This window comes from Prosopis cineraria, unplaced genomic scaffold (genome assembly GCF_029017545.1).
Source record: "Prosopis cineraria cultivar Desert tree isolate PC_DT_omini unplaced genomic scaffold, ASM2901754v1 PC2, whole genome shotgun sequence".
NCBI lineage: Eukaryota > Viridiplantae > Streptophyta > Magnoliopsida > Fabales > Fabaceae > Prosopis > Prosopis cineraria.
In genome coordinates, this window is record NW_026555333.1 from 37,476,361 (window position 1) to 37,501,688 (window position 25,328).

The window sequence follows — 25,328 nt, forward strand, 5'->3', positions numbered from 1 at the left end:
ATGCTGCTAAAAAAGTTTTTGTTAAAAAAATTATTTTTGACAATTTTTCCTTTTAGTTTCTTCTCAAATCTAATTTTCTCCTTATCCAACTTAAAGATAAAAGTTTTGGTGAGTTGAGTTGGGTCTTTGGAGCAAAAATATGTAAGAATTATTAAAGTAATGAACAAAAGTTAATAATATGTTTTTCTATTAAAGTATAAGTAAATTTTGTATTTTAAATTAAAAATAAACTAAAATATACAAAACTCATGAGGCAATTATATATAATCCTTTACTTTTAAAAGTTTATTTTTTTTTACTGCAGACCCTCCCATTATTATTTCTTAGATGTCTTGCTAATAAAAGCTACCATGCCTTATTAAGAAAAGATAGGTTGGTATTAGCTTAATCCGTCAATTCATATTTCTTAGGTTAATATTTGAAAAACTACCATGTCATATTATGCCTTCAAATGATAATGATGAGTACGATGTGCCTTCTTCTCTCGAGTCACACGTAAATGGATCGTGCAACATTAGCAAATAATTGAAAAACAGGGTAAAGGTGAATTTTTAATCCTTCAAGTATTTTTTGAGAAACATCAAACATCATAAACTATTAATAGGAGCAATTTTATCTCATTATTACAAAATATATATTTTAAAATGTTTCTTTAAAAGTGTTTAATAAAAAAACACTATGAAAAGGTGAGGTGAAACATATCGAAATGCTTTCTTAAAAAAATATTCTTATATATCAAGCCTTTAGGAGCGCTGGTAGAGTAAAATAAAAAAAAATTAAAAAAAATATTTATATCCTTTAAGAGTGCTCTTTCAAAGAGCGCTCCTAAAGGACTAACACTTTTGGAGTGCTTCAAAAGAGTAAAGTAAAAAAATTAAAAAAAATATTTATATTCTTTAAGAGTGATTAAAGATCTAATCCTTTCGGAGTCTTCTTTTAAAGAGTGCTTCAAAAAAGTGGAGTAAAAAAAATTTAAAAATATCTATACTTTTTTAGAGCACTCTTTCAAAGAGCACTCCTAGAGAGATAGCTCTTTCGAAACACTCGTTTAAAGAGCACTTCTAAAGAGTAAATTAAAAAAAATTTAAAAAAATACTTAAATTTTTAAGGAGCACTATTTAAAGAGCGTTCTTGAAAAATAAACCATTTTAAAATACTTTTTAAAAGGGCACTTCGGCAAATTATTATTTTTATAAATTTTGAGTCTTCCTAAATTCGCATATCAGATTTTACCTTCCCCTATGAATAATCTTTCTTCCTCTCTCTCACTATTGTGCCATCCATTCGCAGAAGCCATCGTCCCATCTCCATTCATCTTCCGTGCATCCTTCACTTCCATCCTCTATCAATACATGTTCAAAGTTTTATCATTGCCGTTGAACTACATTCGAAATCGTAGATCTATACTTTAAAATCATAGATCTACGTTTTTAAATAGCAGATCTGTGTTGTAGCTTCATCGATGCTACAGTTGTGTCAGAGTTACCTGTCAACTTTAAGAACCTACCGCCATCACCTCTAATTTAAAAAGAATGATGTTCGTCTGCCGTTCATCCGTCCGAAAAAGGCTACCAAAAGTATCTTTTTAATTAATATTATAATAAATTATTATATAAATTTTGAAATAATTTAGATATAAATATATATAGATAATCTGGGATTGAAATTTTTTATATTGGAATTATGCAGAATTTGAGGTTGATAATTTCATGATTTGGTTGTCACTGTAGATAATCCGAGAATTGATATAAAAGACAAAACAATAAATTGCAGATCAAAAAGCGGGGGCTCATTATTTGGTGCTTTGTGGTTGACTTCGACGGAAAAAATGATAGGAATATAAGATAAGGAAAAACTTTTTTGATCGACAGTACCATAAAAAGCTTGAAACACAGAAATCACTCATATTTCACTTGAACACAACAGCCATTACCTTCCATTTTAGTCAAAATCAATGGTACAATTTTAAATTTAAATCATAAAGATCACGCTTGATAAAATATATTTTTGTTTTTGCTTTATAAATTTCAATAACTAATACTCATATTCACATTGCTATAGATTCTATCCTAGCTCCAAATCGTTCAAGCTTCGTTAGTTTAATTTAAATCACAAAATTACTTCATGTGATGATTCAATGAACTAGAGAACATGATTTATTTTGAAGGTAAAATTTAATCATAGGGCAGAAAATATTAAATTTTGAAAATAAGATACTAAAATTTATACACTAAAGTTTATAATTTTCTCTAAATGAGGAGATGTATTTGCTTGCTCACCTGTATGAAAGGAATTCTAAAATCTCACTATAAGTCCAAGATATTCAATTGAAATTAAATTTTGTGATGCAATTATTAAAAGACCCTTATTCATTAGAAAAAACCACCACCATGAATATGCTATTTTGGATTGGTGTAGAACTTTTGAAAAATGTTGAAAGGTTCAAGATATAAGGAAGACTCCATTGGATTTTTGCCAATAAATCAGAATTATATATATATATATATATATATAATTTCATCTCTAAAGTTTTAGTAATTAAGTTAAAATTTATTTCTATCATATTTGAATGATGATGATATCTTTTATTATTTTATATGTACCTACACAAATACAAAGTTTGAGAGTATGGATACTATGTGATAAAGTTTTTGAGAAAAGTAATCACACAACAAGAGTTAATTGTTCTTGAAAATATAAGCCAAGTGTTTTAAAATTAAATTAATATAATGTTAATCACTTATATGTTGCTTTCATTTCCATATTGTAGTATTTTGCAGGAGCAAAATCCTCACATTTTAACATGGATCAAATAGAAGGTATAATTGAGAAGTGATCAAAATATATAATTGATTATTTGTGATGGGTAGCTAGCTTTTAATGTTAAAAAAATACTAATAATTTCATTTGTTAGATTAGCTAGAGATTAGGCTAGTTAGGAAATTGAAGTAGTTGTTTTATTTTTAAGTTCTTTTATTGTATATGCAATTTTTTATATTTAATAATATTATTTTTGAATTAATTTTTAATATTGGAATAAGTCATTTGTAAAAATACTAAAAATTTTTTAAAAAATTTAAATAATAAAAAAATAAAAACAACATACGAGAGTACTTAAATAAAACTGCCATATGGGAGCACTCCCATATGTAGGCACATAGGAGTGCTTAGACAAAAAGTACTCTCATATGCCCTAAGTTTGTATATATAGGAGCGCTTTTATAAAAAGCGCTCCTATTGGCCATCTTTATGGGAGCTTTATAAAGCTTCTCGTATATATGAGAGCGCTAGCTATATAGGTGCGCTTTAAAAGCGCTCCTATAGCTTAAAAATAAGCGCTCTTATAGCTTAAAAATAAGTGCTTCTGTAAGATTATTTTATAGTAGTACCTTTAAAGTAATTAAAACAAGATATTTTTTTCCTTATCGTTAAATTTATTAACGGTTAACGTTGGAGTCCCAGTTAGTATTTTCTAACCATCAATGTTGAAAATTTGATGGCAAGGGTAAAAATGTATCATTTTAATTACTTTAAGGATAAAATTACTTCGACTAATAATTTAAAGGATTGAGTGCTACTCGAACAATACTTCAAGGGCATATGTAATTTTTAAGTCATTTTTTATAATTTTATAAGTCAACTATTATTAAAGTCAACTGTTCAATGTGAGGATGCCTATTATACCATTTTTAAATGTTGAAGAAAAAAATTATACATGTATGTTTAAAATATCATATACTCTTAAATGAATAGTCAAATGAAATTCTTTAACTTGATCATATAATTTATATGTAATGGGCTAGGCATGGCCCATCAGTTCATCACGGTGCATGAGCAAACATGAATGATTGAACCAATTGACACAACGATTGGCCTCCGTATATATTTTCACCGCTGTGCCTAGTATATCTGGAAAAAGTTGAATGACAAATTAGAAATTTAACTCTTGTTTTTTTTTTTTGAGTGAATGAAGGTTCTAATTAGTATCACTAATTTTGTTATAGTCCCTCATTTTTTTTAAATTAAAAATTTAAAAATTACTCATCATTCTTTATTGAAAACAACTACTTCTTCCATTAAAAAATATAAGACATTTTTTAAGAAGTTGAATGTTAAAAAATGTAAGGTATTTTTAGTCTTCCGAAGTGTAAATATTATTTTTTTAAGTATTTTTATTGATAATGACTTTATATTTATTGTAGAGTATTTTATATGAAAAGATAGAATTAGTTAAAAAATAGATAATTACTTTATTGAGAGATGAGGTTCGGTTAAAAATGCCTTATATTTTTAAACAGAGGGAGTAAATTATTAAGTTTTGTTTTTAACAAGTGGATAAATTAGCCCACTGATCCAAACAATTTGTGCTCAGAAAATATGAATCAAATTTTTTAAAATTTGAGAATATGATTGGTTCACGTTAATATACAAATAGTTTATCATTAATATATAAGATATTTATCATTAAAAATTTAAAAATTTATAAGAGATTTATTATTAATATATAACATTATATTATTGATAAATATAATAAATATTGAATTATTTGCTTAGTTTAATTGTATAACATGAAGTATAACATGGACTATATGTCTATATTTGCAAATAGGCTATCATGAAAATTGTATACGCGTGCATGCATACATATATTTCTAAATTAAATTAATAAAAATTAATCATTGTTAATAACAATAAAATTACCAAACTGAAAATAATAATATTTAATAATTTAATACTTATAAATTCAACATTAATAAATAAAATAGAATCAATAGAAAAATTTAGACTTTAACGCCTTGGGTCCAATGATTTTCTTTTTCGCCAAAAATCTATTGTTCAAAATTTAAAAATGAAGTTTATTCAAATTCAAATTTAACGGTAAAGAATTAAATTATAGATGACGATTACTCAAATGTTTCCGTTGAACAAAATTTCCGCTGGGGCTCTGTTTTGAAAAAAAAAAAAAAGAAAAAAAAAATTGAGGGGCTTTTTATTTCCCTAATCATGCATGAGTAGTACAGAGTGATTCTTCACACTGGCCTCCTGCACAAGCTTCATATCGCAACAGAAGCCAAGCGACAGAGTCTCTCATGCCTTGTTCATGGAAAAAAGCAAGGAGCAATCCGTAGCCTCAGTAAGTATTGTTGCTTCTCTTCATTTTGGTCGTCCAACAAATTTTCATTAATTGAAGACTGTTGTTGCTTCTCCTATTTCATTTGCTTAAAGGTTCCGCTCGAGCTTCTTGAAATCGAAGTTCGGAGGTCTGGAGAGAACGACAGAAGGGATCCGACGCCGACGGAGAGGCATTGGAGTTCGGTCGGAGGCCGGTGACTTGATGGACGAAGATGACGGGGCCAACTCGGACGCTTTTGCGTTTCTCCATGCTCCTCTTCTCCCATAAAAATCTGAACATAAAAATTGTGTCGCATCACGAGGAGTCTACACCCTGACTGAGAAATCTCTACGTTTTCCTTTTCCCTTAGCGACGACGTCGGTGAAGTTTGCAATTAATGTCTTCCTCCATACACTGTAAGCTCTCTTTTGGTCACTAACACACCTTCTCAAAGCCAGGTTTGATTGACCGTTTAGGATCTTGTCAGTTCACTTGTTTATATTATGAGGCTTATGGTTTTTCGATTATTTTGAGTGATTCTTCTGGATTATGTCGAACACACTTGGTCTATGGATCGAATTGTCCACTTTGCTTGATTTCACCTTGCATGCTAAATGGGTTTTACATGGCGATTTGCTTATTATAGCCATATAAGCATGACTGTTGGTTCTGACACGGGGGTTGTATATTGTTTTCGGTGGGTTTACTATTTGCATAGAAGTGTGAAGATCCAAGAGAACAATGAGTTATAAGTTAAGAAACTCTATCAAACTCAGTCAGCTATTATCTTTGATTTTCTATACCTCTTCTATCTCTTATATATCTAGGTAAAGAACAATAGAAAATAGCATTTTAAGAGAGGAGATTTGGGGAGAACAGTGAGTTCTAGGTCAAGAAGCTCTGTGAAACTCACTTAGCCATACTCTTTCTTCAAAACGATCAAAATCTGAGGAACCCTTTTTATAGTGCTTATGGTTATCTTCTATCTTTATTTTGATGTGTAAATCATGTGTCATTCTATGGTTGTTGTTTTGGAAAGGATGCTCACTTTTCTTGCAACTCTGGCAGCCCATTCTATAGTTGTTTTGGAAAGGATGCTCACTTTTCTTGCAATGTCTGGTAGCCACTTTCTTTTCTAATCATGTTTGAACCTTTTTTGTCTTCTTCGAGAATGTGTCTTCTTATTTTAATGAGCTTTTTTATTTGCTCATACATTATAGGAATAATAGTTTATATTAATAAAAAAATAAAATAATAGTTTATAGTTTATGCTAATTGATTATCTCATTGCTACGTAAAAGACCTGTGGAAACACTATTATCAGAGCGCAATGTTTTAAAAACTATAAGCGAAACTTACCAATGTGTGCTCTGGAAAACTAAACCTACCAAAAAGCCTTCTGTTTTATTCATGGGTTTTTTCACACACACACACACACACACACATTAAATTTTAAGGCCTAATGCTATGATAGGCTAAATAGGTTAAATTAAATCATATCATAAATCTAGATACAAAGATTTTTGGAACTGGAATTGCTGCTTTTTTAATTCACACTTTTGTAACTGGGATTCTTGATGCAATCAAGAATTAAGAGGAGAACCAGACATGGAAAAGAGATGAGGGCACTGTTGGTTGTTGAAAATTTTTGATTTTGCAATTAATGCTTCAACAGACATGTTCAACATGGAAGTAGCCCCAGGGTTGCTTCTCCAGTAACGTGGTTTAGAGGAAGAATGTAGTTTCAATTTACCATGCCTTGTCTGTTTTTCAGAGGGGTTAGCTGTGTTTTGGGTGTCTAACTGCGTTTTGAGCTTCCAAAATGAAGATCTACACATAAGCTCAAGGCGTGTATGTGTATTGAATTACCAAAACGATATAGGTGTAAATCTACAATTGATTTTATGTAGGATATGGATGCAATTTGAATGCTAACAGTGATATGACATGTCTTTAAATCTTCAATTGAAATGTTGTCCCTGGAATTTTTTTGGTTAGGAAGAATGTGGAATCTTAATTTTTAATTATATTGTAGTAGTACTTTTTTCTTTGTTGTTCTTGAATGTGGCCATAAGGAAGGCAACAAATAAATTTGAATATTCCTCTTTGTTTTTGCTGGAATGTTGATTCTGTTTTAGTTGAGGAAAGCGGAGGTAAGTATTGTGATCCAATTATAATGATGTATAGATAAATGAAGTACTGACAGTGTATAGGATAACCTTGAAAGAGCAGTTGATGATGGTGTGAATACTTATAAGGTAATTTCCTAGGCTATACTTCCATAATTGTGATGTTCTGATTTTTGAGATTATTTATTATATTGCTTCTATTTTGAATAAAACTTTTGATTTTCAAGGTTCCTTTTTCCTCCCTCCTACCCCACAAAAGAAATGTATAGTTTGAACAATAATAAGTGCTTTTATATGTGTAATTATTTGTCAGGCCGTGTGCTGGGATAGCCGTAATGTACCTGGGGCTGCGGCAACTGAAATTAACTTAGGTAGAAAACTGATGGAAATATCCTTCAAGAAGAAATGGTACTTTACTTTTCCCTTGCCTAGGTTTCACTGTTAAAGAAAGATATTGTTATCCCTGTTTCTACTTACATGAATATGACTAAATACATTGCAATCATATGGCTTGTCTTCCTTCTAGGGATCATGTGATATGCACCATACATAAGTAAAGTTTTTCCCTTAAACAACCAAAGGCTTGATGATTTAGTTAGGAAACCAATGCAACAGTAACACCGGCCTTTCTAGTTCCGCTTTTGACTCCCCTATTGCCACCAAGGATGGGTTCGCTCCTCAGCGATGTGAGTTTCTTTTTTCCCTTGATTCTTCCCAAGCTGTGCTTGTGCATAAATATTTTAGCCCATGTATGAATACCTCGGTGGTTTGTGCTTTTAGAGAACTGGACGGACAATGTTGTGCATAATTTGAAATTGGCAATGTTCGTATCTATTTGTAAAGCTTGCTTATTATATAGCTTTTGATAATCCTGGGTGACATAATGTATTTTGGAGCTTGAGTTTTGATCAGAACTAATGATTTTAGGTGTGAAACGAAGGTATTGAGTTCACCTTTTGTTCTCACATCCGGAACCCTATCCTATCCATAGCAAATATAGAGAGATTTAAGTGCAAGGAACTTCCTTTTGATGGGTCTCTTCTATATATATATAAAAGAACATGCTTTGTTACCGATGTTCAATCTCAGCATCCTTGGCCCTTACAAGGATGGTAATGCAACAAGAGAGTGTGAAACAAAATGAATAGTAGAAAATAGCATAGAAGTTTGAAGATCCGAGAGAGCAAGGAGTTCTAGGTGAAGAAACTCTATCAAACTCATTGAATCATTATCTTTGATTTTATTTGCCTCCTCTATCTCTCTTATATCTAGCCATGTACACATAATGCTACTATGGAGAGGTGAAACATAATAAACAATAGATAATACTTCCTCCAGTCCTATTTATAGGATATTTTCTAAAAGTAAATTTTGGTCCAAAATGTAGGCACTTTGTAATAATTAAATCATTTTTTTTAATTTTACCCTTTATTGATTAGCGAGAAGATATCTAATCTAATTGTATTATAATTTAAAGTCAAAGGTAAAAATAAAAATACATTTCATTGTTTTATGATACTAGGAAAAAATAATTTTTCTTAAAATGCATGAAACGATTAAAAGTATCTTTCAATAAGGATCACAACGAGTATCTTTTTAAGAGTAGAGATTTGGGGAAAAACTCGTGTTTTAAGAATAGGGATTTATGTCAAGAAACTCTTTCTTTGAAATTATTAAAATCTTAACAATCCTTGTTATGGAGCTCATTTAAATTATTAAAATCTTAAGAATCCTTTTTATGGCACTCATTGTTCTCTTCTCTCTCATCTCTTCTCTCTTATTAGATGTAAATCACATGTCATATTGTGGTTCTTGTTTTAGAAGGGATGCTCACTTTTCTTGCAATGTTTGGCAACCACTTCACTTACTAATCATGTTTGAACCTCTTTGTGGCTTCTTTTAGATTGTTTCTTCTTAGTTTTGAATGAGCTTTTTTACTTGTTCCTTGGACATCATAAGAATCATAATTTATGCTAATTGATCATCTATATGTATTGCTCCCGATTGAAATGGTTGAACAATATTTCCTTTAAATTTTGACTTGCTGTGTAGATGATTAATTATTGCAATGATATCTGATGGGTTTGAATGAATACATTTTTTTAGTCTAGAACAATTGCTATGGAATATAAATTGCTCCTTATGCGCTCTTTTAGGTTTAAACACTCACCTATAACTCTAACATATACACTATCTTATATTCTAACACTCTTCCTCAAGTTGGAGCATAAATATTAATCATGCCCAACTTGTTACAAAGATATTCAATTCGAGCCCTATCAAGAGCTGTTATAAACAGATCTCCACTTCTATGATGCCCTATAGAGATGAAATTCTCTTGAATCTTATCATGAACAAAATGACAATTAATCTCAATATGTTTCATACATTTATGAAACACGGGATTATAGGCTATGTGTAGAGCAACTTTATTGTTACACCATAACTTTGCTGGTAATGATGTTTTGAGACCGACTTCCTTCAATAGTTGATAAATCCATACCACCTTGCAAATTGATTGTGCCATAGCCCTATATTATGCTTCTGCACCCAATCTAAACACTTCATTTTGCTTATTGCTCCTCCATAAAACTAAGTTTGCTCCTATAAATACATAATATTCAATGCCATAGCCTAGTAGCTTTGGACCCATCACAATTTGCATCATAGAAACACTCAATATCAGTATGACCACAATTACTATACAATATGCCTCAACTTGGGGTCTCTTTCAAGTAATATAATACATTCTCTAAAGCTTCCAAGATGCCATAAATTGACTAAGCACATTGACTGGATAGGTAATATTAGGTTGAGTCATTGTGAGATAGTTCAGCTTCACCATGCAATTTTACTATGATAATCTAATATGTCCTTTTAGGTTTTCCAAAAGGTGCACTATTATCAGTATCAAGGTTTGGATTATAGATCATAGGAAAATTCCATGGTGAAGGTCTTAAGCTTTCTTATTTCTTTTAACAAATTGAGGACATATTTTTTGAGTTAGAAGAATGCCCTTCTTAGAAAATATTTTAGTGATCCCAAATCTTTTGTTTAAAAGTGAGAGTGAAGGAAATATTTAAGTGAAGATATACCAAAAGTGTTACTTCCGGTAATTACGATGTCATCAACATACACTACTAAAAGAATTATGACAACACTTGTTCTTCGATAAAACATAAAGTGATCACACTTACTTTCACTTGAACCAAATTTCTAAACCATATTATTGAACTTGCCAAATCAAGCATAGGGGCTTTGTTTCAAGCCATATACAGACTTTCTTAAGCTACATACTTTCCTATGCTCCCTCGAGCAACTAATCTAAGTGGTTGCTTTGGGTAGATTTCTCATGAAGATCACCATGTAAGAAAGCAAAAAATAGCATTTATATCTCATATTTCATTTCATTTCTCAACTTTTCCTTAATCACATAGGATTCCATGTTATCTCAACATATTTCATCATATCACATAACATGCTAGCATGATCTCTACTAACCCAACCTCTAAATCACCCGACATGAAATCATAGGCTTATCTCAGACCAATGTATACTCTTATTAGTCTTGAACTCAACTGCGGTGAAAGAATCACCCAACCAAAGATGTTTTAATGCACAATATGAACTATGATTTCCCCCAATACACACAATGGAGTGTCATTGACTCCAACACTATATCATAAAGACCCTAAGGAGTCTCTCATCTCCAACACCATACCTCAATAGGCCATAAGGAAATCTTGTAACGTCTCACTCCACTAAACACATTTAATAAATCAAGCTCATGGTAATTGAGGGATTATCTCCGAAGAGTGATTATAAATTTTTAATTCAAAAATAAGGGATTCCAAGTTTTCTAAATAGAAAAAAGATAAAAAATTTTCATATCAAAGTAAAAATAAGTTTCGAAAGCATGGGATACTTCAGAGGAGTGAAAAAGTCAAAAATGATTGAAAATATATTATGTTCTGAAATACAAAGCAATGCGTCGCGACGTGATGCACAAAAATCAATTGGTTCTGCTGTCAAATTGACAGCAAAAGTGAGGAACTTCCGACTCGCCTTGATTCTCCATCCGACGTCTGAATGACGTGATCTAGGTGTCTACAAAAAGTTCTTTTCCCGTACTAACTAATGGCACAACTTTTACTTCCAAAACAAGTCACACTAGGAAGTTGGACACCCAAACACATTTTAACCACTTTTTAATAGTTTTACACAAAGTGAGTGTCCAGAACTCTCAACAACTGTAAAAAGCCTTTCCTAACACCTGGACCATGTCTAATAGACCTAAGACTACTAGAACAACACGTTATAAGCATCGAAATATCATTATAACAAAAATTCACTCCTCAACCCCAATTTAACAAAAACAAAGGGGGGAGATAAATTAACATTGCATTGAACTTAAATCAGTCAAAACATGCTCAAATCTTAATTTCTACACTTGCATTAGTATTTTGGCCCTATATACATATATATGATAAAAATACCCAAAGACTGAGGGTTCAAAATACAATTCTAACACTTTTAACAATCAAAATAGTGCAAGTTATTACCTCCTAAAATTGGCAATTTATATGCTATTACACAAATACATCAAAACTAGAGGCATATAAGAAGGAATGTACTAATTCCCTTTATCTTTAGTCTTCTCCCTCTCAACACTAGAGCTAAAGCCTAAAAAATATTAAATAAGAGGGGTGAGTCTAGCCACTAAGTAACCAAGATTAAACCTACCCTATGCAGTTATATATCAATTATAAAACAATTACATGCATAACAAGATCAAATTTATAAAACATTTTCTCATATATCACCTTTTATCATTTATCACTCTATAGCTTCTTTACTCACATAACTAGGTGCATTGTCGCCATATTCTCAGATATGTGACAAGACCTATACTCTTGCAACCTGCCACCACTTAACATGTGTGACACGTCATATATTTACTTAGGCAATGATCAACCAGTCTTATATACTCCTTATTTCCTCAGACTGAAACTGTGGGCTATAACATGAATTAGGGCTTCGTCCGTGTGACTGGACTACCCAAGCTCATCAATTGTGAGGTGTGACTCGGCTAAAGATCACAGGACTTACTCTCGGACTATGGCTTCCCCCATTCTTAAATCCCTAGGGTGTCTCATATCCTAAGTTATTTTCCTCACTGAATCGGTGAAGATAGCTAGGTTCTAATCCCTCGACTAACAGTGGGACAAGGCTATAGCCTTGTGCACCGAAGGATAGCCTAATTACCATATGAATTTTCTCTACTCCTAAATTCCTAGGCAAACTCCCATCACTGATCATGCCATAATCATTACTTGTTCTTACTTTTCACTTTCATACACTCACTATTACAACAATCATGTTGGACTCACGACCTTGCGCTACCCAAGTGTGTATTCTCATCATTTTCTCAAATACATTTCATTACTAACACATAAATACCTCTACACATCATCACATTCATCTTTTAAAAGTATAAGCATTTTCAAGCCAAGAAATGCTTTTTCATGCATTCAATGAAACTCACATATAATTTTTATTTTAACAATCAATTCCATGCATGTAACATTCAAAATCTCACATTCAAAAATCAATTAACCATTAATTATCATACAACTACCTAAAGTAGAGTTTTCCTCCCTTGGTTACCTTAAACCTTTGAGAGATCAAAGGTTTATCCTGCAATCAATTAGTTTCTAAGTTTGGATTTCCACCCAATAGTTGACCAAGGGCCAAAACTACAATCAACTAAATTGAATTCTATCAATACAACAAACTCAAACAATTGAACCCTCAATCTCTACTTCTAAATTGCCCAACCTTCACCTTATAAGAGGTGGAGCCTAACCATTAGGTTTAATAATTACATTTAGCTCCCAATAGCATTAATGAGCCATTAAATTTCTATTAATGGCATCACAAACTTCCAACCACCTATAAGAAATGGAATTTTCGGACATTTATGGTGTCTAACAACCCATGCCACCAAAACTCATCATACGTAGGTTTAAATACTCTAATATGCCCCCATTAATTCCATTTGAGTCAATAAATTCAAACCCATAACCTATATGGACCGAAATCCTACTTCCACTATTTAACCCTAACTATAAACTCATAAATGTGGAAGCAAAAAAGAAATTAATGGGTATGATACTTACCTTGGGTGTTTGTAGCCTTCAAAATACTCTCAAAGTGATCCTTAAACAAACCCTTGCAGAGCATTAGCACGCCTCTCCTTTCTTTTCTTTCTTTTTTTGTCTCATTTTGAGTCTGATAAAGTGTAAAAAATGGTCATGCGCCGTGGCGGACGCATAATGCACCACGACGTATGGCACAGAGAAGTCTTCCCTCACTCAGAGATAGCTGTGCGCCACAGCGGACGATCTACGTGTTGCGGCGTATGGCACAACAACTTCAACTCTTCCTTTTTTTTCTCCTTTTGATGCCCAGGTGGTCTGCCTTGATACTGGACCCACAACTAAGGTTGAAAAAGCATCAAACAAGATTATTAGACCTCTCTAGCCATACACCACTTCAATTTAATTACTCTAATTAGGTTTAATTAATCAGGGAATTAAAACTCAGGATGTTATAGATCTTCTCCAACACTGCACCTTTTAAGGTACTAAGGAAAATTATTTTTAACACCGCACCCTTGTAGGTACTAAGGAAACCTTGCCATATGGTCTTTATCATCTCTTATACTCGGGTGAACTTTCACCTCTATGATCATGCTTTCCCGAACCATTTAAGGTTCCCATTTACCATTTCACACTTTCTTACACATAATATATATAAATAATATTTTACATTACAAAAACACACATTTCAATGCTTATTTCAACCAAAAGTCATTTCACACACAATAATTACTCAATGCTATAAAACATGCTCAATTTAAAACTGTTCCATGCACTACATAGTATACTAACATACAGTTACAATAAACAGTCAAACAAAGAAAGTTATTCAGTTACCTCAACCCTTCTGTCACTAAAAAGGTTACTTGTGAATTTCAACTATCACTCAAGCTTCCTTCCTCCACTCATACATCCAATATGTCAATTTGAACACATTTAACACATTTTAGTCATTTAGTCCATTTCGACCAAAAACTCATTTTTACTACTTAGGGTTATTTTCATTCATAAACTCTTTTTCATTTATCTATTCTAAGTCTATGACTGCCCAATTATTACTTCACATCACCTCAACCAGTCTTATTTCACTCAAATCAGATTTTTTGCCCTAACGTTCTCTTTCTAAGGATTAAAATTGAGCCTACAGGTTTAAAGCTCTACTGTTCAGCTTTAAACCAGTCATAAAGTTCTAATTTAACTTTCAAGAATCTTTTTATTACTATTGAGCAAGAATCAAACCCTTTAAATTTCCTCGATTCAATTTTCCTATAATTCATTTTCAAAAAAATTTATGTAGAATGGAAGGTAAGAGTAATACGTAGCTTACCTGACAAGTTATTAATCCGAATCACCTTTCACTGCTCCAAAATGGCTTGACTTAGTTTCTCAGCCCTTCTCCTCTCTTTATCTCATGTGTTCCTCAATTTTAATCCTCTAAAATTTTTAAAATTTTATAATTTATGAAGGTAATTTTTTCGTCCATATGCCGCAGCGCATGCAGCACAAGCAGCGGCATGTGGCACAATGAGATTTATTCTCACCACGCGCACTTACTTCAGCCTGAAATGCACTATTATCGCCTGTATCTGCTCACACAACACACAAACAAGTCAAAATATCAATTTATCATCTAAATCTCTAATCCCATACTAACTTTCACTTCATCCTCGATTAACTTCTAAACTTATGATTAAGAAATTGAGGATGTTACACATTTACCAAGGACCAAGTCACCTCCTCCATTATAGCACACCAACCTAAGTGAGATAAGGCTTCATGAACAATTTTGGGTATGGAAATAGTATCAAAGGAAGCAATAAAAGAGGACCTTTTATGTATGCTTCATGGATAAAATTGACCCTTAACCCATTAATAAAAATAATGTGGAACCCACAAGCAATATTTTATAATAAGAAACATTAAAACAATTCATGTGGGATCCACATAACGATAAGTTAACACCAAGGTAAGGAAGCAATGATTTTTTGAAGTTGAGAAATATAAATGACTTATAGTTGAATTTAAGGTCATTTATGACCCTTCACGCTTGAGATGGTTAAAGTTGAGTCATATTAGTCTGATTCACGCTTGACTCCTGATTTAAATATTTTAGTCCAGGCACTTAAACCAAACTTTCTGAAATGCCAATTCATGTGTGCATGCTACTAATTCAGACTTGAATTGATTGTTACTCTAGACTTCACTTTAAATGAATAAATCACTTAAGAATTAATGTGAGATCTTGTATAACATATTAAAGCATGAAATTAAACATAAGTTTAAGGATTAGAGATACGTTACAACTCATTGAAATTTAAGATTCAACATTTTAATATGATGGTGAATTGTTCCTCAGTCAAAAGCTTTGTGAATATATCAACCAATTACTCTATTATTGGTACAAATTCTAGTATTATATCTTTCTTTTGCACATTTAGGGTTTTTATTATACTATCTGTACAATTATATATTCCTTTTCCTAAACATTCTTTGTCTACTTCTGCGTCTAAGGTTTAGCCATTAACTTATTCTTCTATGTTTAAAATTCTATCTACTTATTCTTCTTGTATGTTTCAAATTAGGTTTTACTGCTATCTATATCATTCCTATATGCATCTAGTTATATTCTTTTTTGTATTTTCTTATAATTTCTTCGGGTATCATATTATATTATCTTTTTCTCTCACTAGACTTCTAGCTCTATGACACACGCTACTATAGGGTCTTTGTTTGTTTGAAGGTTAATGACTTGTTGATATGTTTGTAATGAATCAAGGTATTGAGGAGCATAATCTACAATCCTTAAGGGTTAAGATTTTGACTTTTGAGAGTGGATGGCCATATTAGTTGATTGGGCTTTGAATTTTCCCTATAAGAATTCTCTAATTAAAAAATTTGGTATAGAATTTTTTTTCCATTTATAATTGTATTTCAAAATTGGAACAAGACAAAATTGCTTGTCATCTGATGAAGATTTGTTTTGGAACTAAGTTTTGCTACTTTACAATTCACTTTTACTAAAAAAAAATAATTTATCAAATCATTTGAAAACACACAAAATAATAGATAAAATTTCTCTTTTGACAGTGAAATTTGCTATTAAGCCTTTGTTTATCCTCCTGAGTGGAATTTAACTATTTTTTTTATCTCCATCTAACTGTTTTAGGATTTGCAAGAACTCCTCATTGATCTAGCTATCGTCTTCACAAGGCAAAGTCTTACTATCATAATGGCTCTGATACCATTTGGTATCAACCTAGAGTACGTGATCAAGGCCATCTTAGGATAAGAGCCTACATTTCATCACAGGGCGAGGTCTTACTATCATAATAGCTCCAATACCATTTGGTCCACGTGGCAAGTTCATCACTGTGACAACCTAGAGTACTTCAAAACAACATTTTACACTTGTGGCCTCTTGACAACAGCAATCTATCATCAAACCTTACCTGACTAGGCCATCTTGGGGATAAGATCCTACATTTTGTCACACTATCATGCAGTGAGAACTTTCTATAAAGGCTGCCTCTTCATAAGATTAGGTCTTCCTATCATAATGGCTCTGATATCATTTAGTATTAATTCAGAGTATGTAATTGAGTCATCTTAAGATAAGAGCCTACATTTCATCACAAGATGAGGTCTTACTATCATAATGGCTCTAATACTATTTGGTCCATATGAAAAATTCAAATTCATCGTTGTGACAATCTAGAGTACTTTAAAATAACTTTTTACACTCGTTGCCTCTCGACAATAGCAATCCATCATCGCACCTTACCTAACTGGGCCATCTTGAGGATAAGATATTATATTTCGTCACATTGTCATGTAATGAGAACTCTTCATGGAGGCTATCACTTCACAAGGTAAGGTCTTTCTACCATAATGGCTCTGATACCATTTAGTATCATTCTAGAATATGTGATTGAGTCATCTTGAGATAAAAGCCTACATTTCATCACAAGGTAAGATCTTACTATCAAAAATGGCTCCAATACCATTTGGTCGAGGTGGCAAGTTCATCGCTATGACAACCTAGAGTACCTCAAAATAACTTTTTATGCTCGTTGCCTTTTAACAACAGCAACCCATCGTCTGACCTTACCAACCAAACCATCTTAAGATAAGAGCCTACATTTCATCACACTATCATGTAGTGAGAACTCCCTATGGAGGCTTCATAGGGTAAGGTCTTACTATCATAATGATTCTGATATCATATGGCCCTTGACATGTGGCAAGTTCATGATAACCTAGAGTACCTTAGAATTACTTTTTATGCTCGTTACCTCTTGACAATAGCAACACATTGTTGAACCCTGACCGAGAATATTAAGGCATTAGATAATTCTATTCTTATAACATTAATGAATTTTTTTTTATTGATAATATGTAGATAGTTAGAACTCTCTATTCATTTATGATTGTGTTTCTAACTCTATTTTCTTCAAAATTTTTATCTTTACTTCTAGATGTTTTTGCCTAATAGTAGCCGTGGAATTTTAGGATAAAATCTACTCCCATTAATTTATATCCTATATTGGAATTGTCTATAGATTGTCTTAGAATTACTATAGATATTTGTTCTCTTATCCAACAAGAGGTAGATCAACTTAAATTTTTTTTTTTAAATTTTCTTTATTATAAGGTCAATTTCCTAATTTTGGGTTGGGTATATGGATTTCACTATGCTTTATTCTTTGTTGGATTATAACTGAGGTTTCAGTATTGTGACTCCTTTCTTCATAATTAAAAATAATTCAGAAAATAAGAATCATAATAGATTAGTCCTAATCTTAAATTAAGTTTTACTTCTAATTATTTCATTCTTATATGTATTCATATTTTCTTATAATTGCTTCTGGTATCATATAAATATAGTCTTTCTATGGTTTTTGTTACATATGAAAAAAAATCAAAATTTCTTTATTAGTTTGTTAGTATTTCTTGTAAATTTACTAAAGTTATTTATGATCCTATAGAAATTTGACTATTCTTAACTTGTTTTTTTCATCTTCTATTCTCCTTTTCTAGGATTCAAATCCTATAATTTTACTAAACCAACTCTATTTCTATAGATTTTATTTCATAAGCTTCAAAATCTGTCACGATTCAACATTAAGTAAAAGAAGATTTTTATAGCCAAATAAAAAATCCACAAGGTACTAAATCCATAAATTATCGTGACCAATTATTTTGATTAAATCCTTCTAGTTCAAATGCTTTCATATTTTTAGACTAGTAAAGAAAAAACTCCCTCCAGAGGTGAAAACTAATTTTAAAGAAAATGAAAAGCCTCTGAAGGCGATGGAAGGATATGAGAAACACCACCTTCTCCTACAGTAAATTATTTGATAAGAAGATTTCGAGTCAAATGGTGGAATAAATATAACCAAGTGTTTGGAATGGTAGAAACTAAAATATGTAGCAACAAAAAAAAAATGATCTGATTTAGTAAAATTATAGGATCTGAATCCAAAAGAGGAGATAGAATGAGCTTAAATGAGAATTGTTAGATTTTTAGGATGTCTAAATTACATGGCAAACTTCCTTCCAAAGATAAGGATAATAGCCATACTTTTTAAAAGATTACAGAAAAACACTCCAAAATGGACAAATGAAATGACAAAAATAGAAGAAAGTAAAACAACAAGTCAAAAGCCTTTAAAATAGTATAAAAAATAGTCACATATTCCACTATCAAAAAAGAAATTTTAACTATCATTTTGTGCGTTTCCAAAAGATATTTTACAAAATGATGTAAAAAAACAAGATGGCAAGCAATTTTATCCTATTTTGATTTTGAAATACAGTTTTTCTGAATAATTCTATACCAAATTTTCTGACAAGAGTTGCAAGGAAAATCTTCTTTTCAAAATGGGAAAAGCCATACATTCAAAAGATAAAGGAATAGCCAAAGCTAGTACAACTATCAACTCCTCAAAAGACAAAAATCACAACCATTAAGGATTATGCTTCCCAATCTCTTGAATCATTACAGACATATCAACAAGTCATTATTAACCTTCAAATAGACAAAGTTTACCTTCAAATAGAGCTAGAATTTCATAGAAAAAATATAAAAGAAGGACTATTTCCATTACGATTCAACATGAGGGAGAATGTTTTTCCATAAAAATCCAACTTGGTGGCTTAAATTTAGAATGACCAGTTTTGCATGGTTCAATATTTCATATTATAAAGAGTTATGCACATTTTTAGTTTTTCTAGTTCAATTGGGATTTCTCAAATAATTTTTCAAAATGGTTCCATATCTTTAGACCAATAAAGAAAATACTCCCTTCAAAGGTGGCGAAAGGATATGAATGTTTTGAGGGTACCAGGGTATTATGGGCAAAGAGCTTATACTTTTCAGTGATAAAAAATAAAACAGGTTTTCATTTTTTTTAAATATGTTTTTTCTTTAAAACATTCATTATATAATAAATTGTGTGCTAACCCTCTCTATGGAGGTTTCCATCCTTAAGAGGAGAGAATGGTAAAGCATATGTATGAATGTAAATGTTACAAATGCAAGAGGAGTTGGTGCCTAAGAGGTAGAAACCATAAGGTAATGATGCCCTCATATTGCGAGAGATGATAATGGACATTAGGCAGAAGTGGAAGATGGTGAGAGAACATGACACTGGTGAGGAATAGGGTATGGAGACAAAGTAGTAAAATAGTGGTGAATGAGAGGAATCATGAAGAGCATATAAGCAAAAGAGGCATACGAGGAGAGTATGCCAGATCAGTATGGGGTTTCAAGAAGTAGACTTAAGCAATAGTAGGTGATAATTCTAGGGCTTACATTGATTGTGTGTAGAAGTCCTTTTCTTGACTTTTGATGGGAGCTTGAAGGAGAAAGAAGCTGAGAAGTGGATCAAGAGGTTGGAGACCATCTTTAAGGTGGTGACCTACTCCTCTAAGGAAAGGTGACAATAGGTATGGTAAGGATCACGCTCCCATTAGTTGTCAACAAAGTTCCTATCAAAGGATTAATGTACATGTATAGCTAGTGTCTAGCTAGGCAATTCTAGTTGTAGGAATCCCTTTTTTCCCATAGAGAGTTAGGATTAATCAAACAATTCTAGCATGAAGATATATATATCCCTAAGATTTCTAATGTTGCTCCATAAAGGTAGCTTGAAGACAACACTGTTCAAGCTTAAAAGTTTGGACAACTTATTATTTAGGGTTTAGGGATCTAATACCCCTAGTAAAAGAGTTGGTTTTATGGGGTGTAAGGACTAAGAAGAGAAGGTCTATCTTGGATATGAGCATCTTCTGCTACCAGATTTTTTATCTTGTTAGAGGGGGTTCTACTAAAAAAAGGTTGAAGAAAGTCAGATTGGTTTAAAAGAACTAGATTCTAGTATCTTACTCATTTTTATCAATAATATATTCCGTCTATTAATGAGATAAGGCTTTCATTCCATGGGGACGGTCAAATGCTACAAACCTAGAGATGCTTATGTGTCTCCCAGGTAAAGCCTCTCAATGCCACTCCTAGGCAAACATGGTCACTTTAGGATCCCCAAGCCCTTAATATAGCCCATGAATCTCTAAACATAGTAACATGCCTCACAATCATGGATTGTGGTCACATTTTTTCTAATGTACAGGTTTCTTAAAGAGGCAAAGGTCAAACTTTCAAGAGAGAGGAGAGGATTTAGATGAGAGAGATATAAGAAAAATACACTGAGTCTTTTCAAGTGTGACGTTCCTAGGAAAACATGCCACTTATTCTTATTTTCTTAGTAGACAATGCTTATAAATTCTGTCCAACACAACTCAAGCTCCCTTTTATAGATGAAGGGAGGAGAAAGATAACATACATAGAAAGATTATCTTTGATACTTATATGCTTAATTTTCCAAAGGAAAAAGAAAAAGAAAACATGCCTGTTAACTTTTCTAAAAGTAAAGCGGACTTAACTAAAGCCAAAACTACGTCAAAAGTTAAAGTAAGCTTTGACAAAAGTGAAAGTAGATTCTGACGCATGATAAAGGATAAGGCTTCATTACTTCATATGCTTGTAGATATACTCTTGATCATATGATAAGTTGGAATGTTGACTTTATTTTTTGACAGTGTCATGCTAAGCTCTCCCTTTCCTATTATGCTTCTATGTCCTCTTGCTCCTCAAACTATTCTAGAGTGAAAGAATCTCTTGCTAAAGGAAGTATCTCTTATGTGGATCTTGACTTTGAGATGGTTTGTTTCATCTATGGAGGAAGTGTCTCAATAAGCCTCATAAGTTAAGAAAGCTTGTTTCATTCATGTAGAATATCATAACTCCATAGCAATGTCTACAACCTAAATGAGTACCTAAAAAATGCAAGCAGCACAATCTTATTGATAAATGAAGCAGATAGGAATTCTTTGAGACGAAGTGTTACTTATTAGATCAAAGAGATCTACAAAAGCATTTTCAATAAATGTCTAACAAGGTACTACATGTTGAATGGCTACAATGATGGGAACCTTAGATATACGTTCATTTTTTCAATACCAAAATGAATTACAATCAGAATTGCATAAAGCCATCAATGCTAGCTCTTTCTACTTTAAATAAACTTTGTGAATAGCAAAGATTCTGCAAGTCAAAATTCTTAAAGGAAGAACTTGTAAGAAGTCTTACTTAAATATTAAATGCAAGGACCATGATTAATGTTCTTGCAAAAAGAAACTTCACATCTACAAATACAAGTGTCAAAAGGATTTTAATAAGAAGAAGAAGACCTCAAAGTCAAAAAATCTATATTGATGTTTTCTCTGTGGACAAAAATATCATTTTGCCAAGAAATGTCCTAAGTCTAAGAAGGACATAAAGCTCTTCAATCCTTCAAGAGCGTTGTTTATCTTGGTGACAATGAAGAAATTGAATTTGTTCTTGATGAACAATATGAAAAAGATGAGTATGCCCTTCTCGTATCAAAAGATTATGATTTCTCTGATGATGAATAGCCTTGCAATTAATCTAGGGCTAATAAAGTCTTTTTATCATACTACGACTCCTCAGCCCAACATAAAACTTTAAATTCTTCCCAACAAATATGATAAACCTATTTAGCTATTGTTTTCATTAACATTAGTTCCAACAAAAGTTTCATAAAACCTTATATCCCTTCCTGAAGAAGAATGGGTTTCACATAATGAGTATTTCACTAGGAAACTCTTCAAGATAAATCTTATTACTAAAAGAAAAATTGGTGAGATTTTTCCCTGGATGTATTGTTTGGGAAGCAATTTACTCTTTCAACTTTGTTGTGAAAGTCATGATCAGTTTTAATATTCATTTCCTCTGTGAAAAAAATAAAGAGTTCTTTGCTGAACTTCTATTTAAGAAGAATTAATCCCACAAAAATGTCTCACCCTAAAAGATCTTGTTCTAGCACAGGAAGAGTATGTAGCTTTGCTCAAACAAAGCTCATAGAATCAACCAATTCATATTGGGTTTTTCATAGATTGGGCTTGCCAAGCATTCTATGTTGAAAAGAGAACAGAAAAACAGAGAGAAAAAAAGATGATAGTTATTTGTAATAAGCCTTTTAATGGTTTTCTTCAAGATAATAATTTTCCTCTACCTAAAATCAATATTCAATTAGTGCATCCAAAGCAAGCTAAAGTTTTCTCAAATTCAATCTTAAAGTAGGATTCTCCAACTGGGAATTGACCCACCAAATTGATACAATACTGCTTTTACATCCCTAATGCCCAATGCTAATGGATAGTCATGTCGTTTAGACTTAAAACTGCCCATCACTATTCCAAAAGGCTATGATCCCAATATTTGAGCCCATCATCAATAGTACTCTAATCTATATTAATGATATGTTGTATTCTTAGAGACTAAACAAAAGCACAAAGACCTTCTAGCTCAATTCCTTAAAATAATCCAAACATATAGGATTATGCTCTCGGCTTAAAAAGGTCACATAGGTGAAATCCAAGTAGAATTCTTGGGTATGATTATCCAAGATGAACAATACCAGTCTAACCCAAATATTGCTCAGGAATTATTAAATTTTCCATATGGAAAATTATCTAACTCAATTCAACAATTCTAAGGGATATTGAACTATATTAGGGACTTTATTCTTCATATGTCTAATCATACTAGCTAGCTGTCTAAGCTACTACAAACAAAATTCACTACCATGGGGAATCAATCAAACTATAATTGTCAAGTATCTAAAGAAGATATCACAACATCCTCTACCATTCAAAATCCCTAATAAAGGGAAGAATATTACAGACTGATGCAAGTAATGATTTTTGGGGAGCTGTACTAATTGAAGAAGAAAATGAGAAAAGATATTATTGTGATCATACTAGTGAAGAATTTAAAAGTTCTAAAAAATATTATCATATAGCCTACAAAAAAGTCCTAGTAATCAAGCATGATATAGAGAAATTAAATTTTCATCTCAACCTCTGCCATTTTATAATAGAAATAGACAACATGTCATTTTCAAAAATCCTTGATCAGAATAAAAAAATACTCCTTAAAGCTCAAATCCTACAATGGAAAGATTGATTTTCTTACTATAAAATCACACTTTAAAACAAAGGAAAGCCATAACACTATTACATATTACTTGACCAGACCTCAAAAAAGGATTCAGCTCATAACACCTTCCCATCACCAATCTCTCTTTATCCTTAACATCATGCTTATAAAATTAGTTTTCCCTCCTAATTACAATCCCATATCTATTCTTAAAGTCTATTAGTTAAAGGAGCATGTTCAGACCCCCATACCTAGCCATGTGGTACAGATGGTCACTCTCAACCTTGTATGTATCTGTATTTACTATTCCACCTTTATCCATTTACCAATACATCTATTATCCAAAAGGATCATTCTCTAGAGCTACCTTGAGTGATTTTCACCACTACCTTGATGGCATAAGGAACTTTACTACTAAGTGAATGAAACTTTTAACTTGTAGAAATTACCTTTACACAAGCAAAGGAGCTACTCCATTTTTATTGTCCACCACCCTTAAAACTTGTACCAACATAGGAATCTCTATATCATTAATAAGTCTATGAAAATCTTCTCCCATTTGGCTGCCATCACATGAAAAAGAAGTTTATTTTATAGGCACAAAATCTAAATCTTAAGCATACTTCACTTAGTCCAATTTCATTTCATCCTGTCATACTAAATGATCCTCCAGCCCTAGAGATAATGAAGGATCATTCTCTAGAACTATCTTGATGGCATAAGGAACTTTACCAAGTGAATGAAACTTTTAGTTTGTGGAAATTACCTTTGCACAAGCAAAACACCTACTTCATTTTTGTTGTCCACTGCTCTTAAAACTTGTATCAACATAAAAATCTCTATATCGTTAACAAGTCTATGGAAATCTTTTCCTGATTAGCCATCACATGAAAAAGAAGTTTATTTTACAAGTACAAAACCAAATCTTAAGTATACTTTACTTAGTCTAATTCCACTTCATCCTATCACACTAGATGATCCTCCAACCTTAGAGATTCATCTCCCTCAATAGGAGATATTGCTCTGAAGCAAGGATATTCTACATGGATGGAAGAAGCTTCCAAAACTAATGAGGCTCACCTATCTCAAAGCCAAGATCATTATGAGATTACAATTTCCTAAAGTAAGAAATTCTTTCACTCTAGAACAATCTAAAGAACAAGACATAAAAGCATAATAGGAAAAGGAGTATATCTACATACATTTGAAGTAATGAAGCCTCATCTTCTATCATGTATGGGAATATGCTTTTACTTTATCAAATCATTTTAAGAAAACAATTTTTTCTTTTTGCATCTATTAAAAATTACTTTAGCTTTTGTCAAAAGTAGTTTTAACTTTAGTCAAGTCTCCTTTATTTTTAGAAAACTTACAGGTATGTTTGCTTTTACTTTTGAAAAAGCAAC

General features: G+C 32.0%; 2 long non-coding RNA genes across 7 annotated transcripts in view; one reads left to right on the plus strand and one right to left on the minus strand.

Moving 5' to 3' along the window:
- Nucleotides 1-5,000: 5,000 nt before the first annotated feature.
- Nucleotides 5,001-17,335, plus strand: LOC129298578 (uncharacterized). Of its 2 annotated transcripts, XR_008590390.1 has the most exons (6): nucleotides 5,001-5,134; nucleotides 5,227-5,529; nucleotides 7,301-7,371; nucleotides 7,556-7,650; nucleotides 7,769-7,928; nucleotides 16,570-17,335. It is a non-coding gene; the product is annotated as an uncharacterized LOC129298578 (long non-coding RNA). The 2 variants fall into 2 exon arrangements; XR_008590391.1 differs by lacking the exon at nucleotides 7,301-7,371 and having other exon boundaries at nucleotides 5,002-5,134; nucleotides 16,570-17,334.
- LOC129298558 (uncharacterized) overlaps nucleotides 5,281-25,328 on the minus strand; it is a 43,751-nt gene continuing 23,703 nt past the window's right edge. The window contains exons 4-6 of one of the 5 annotated variants that reach the window (XR_008590381.1): nucleotides 14,731-14,989; nucleotides 13,422-13,741; nucleotides 5,281-5,405 (exon numbers count right to left, since the gene is read on the minus strand). This is a non-coding gene — a long non-coding RNA (uncharacterized LOC129298558). Of the gene's footprint in view, nucleotides 5,406-7,633; nucleotides 9,847-13,421; nucleotides 13,742-14,730; nucleotides 14,990-25,328 lie in introns of those variants that run through there. The other 4 variants (XR_008590378.1, XR_008590379.1, XR_008590380.1 and 1 more) reach the window with 4 other exon arrangements.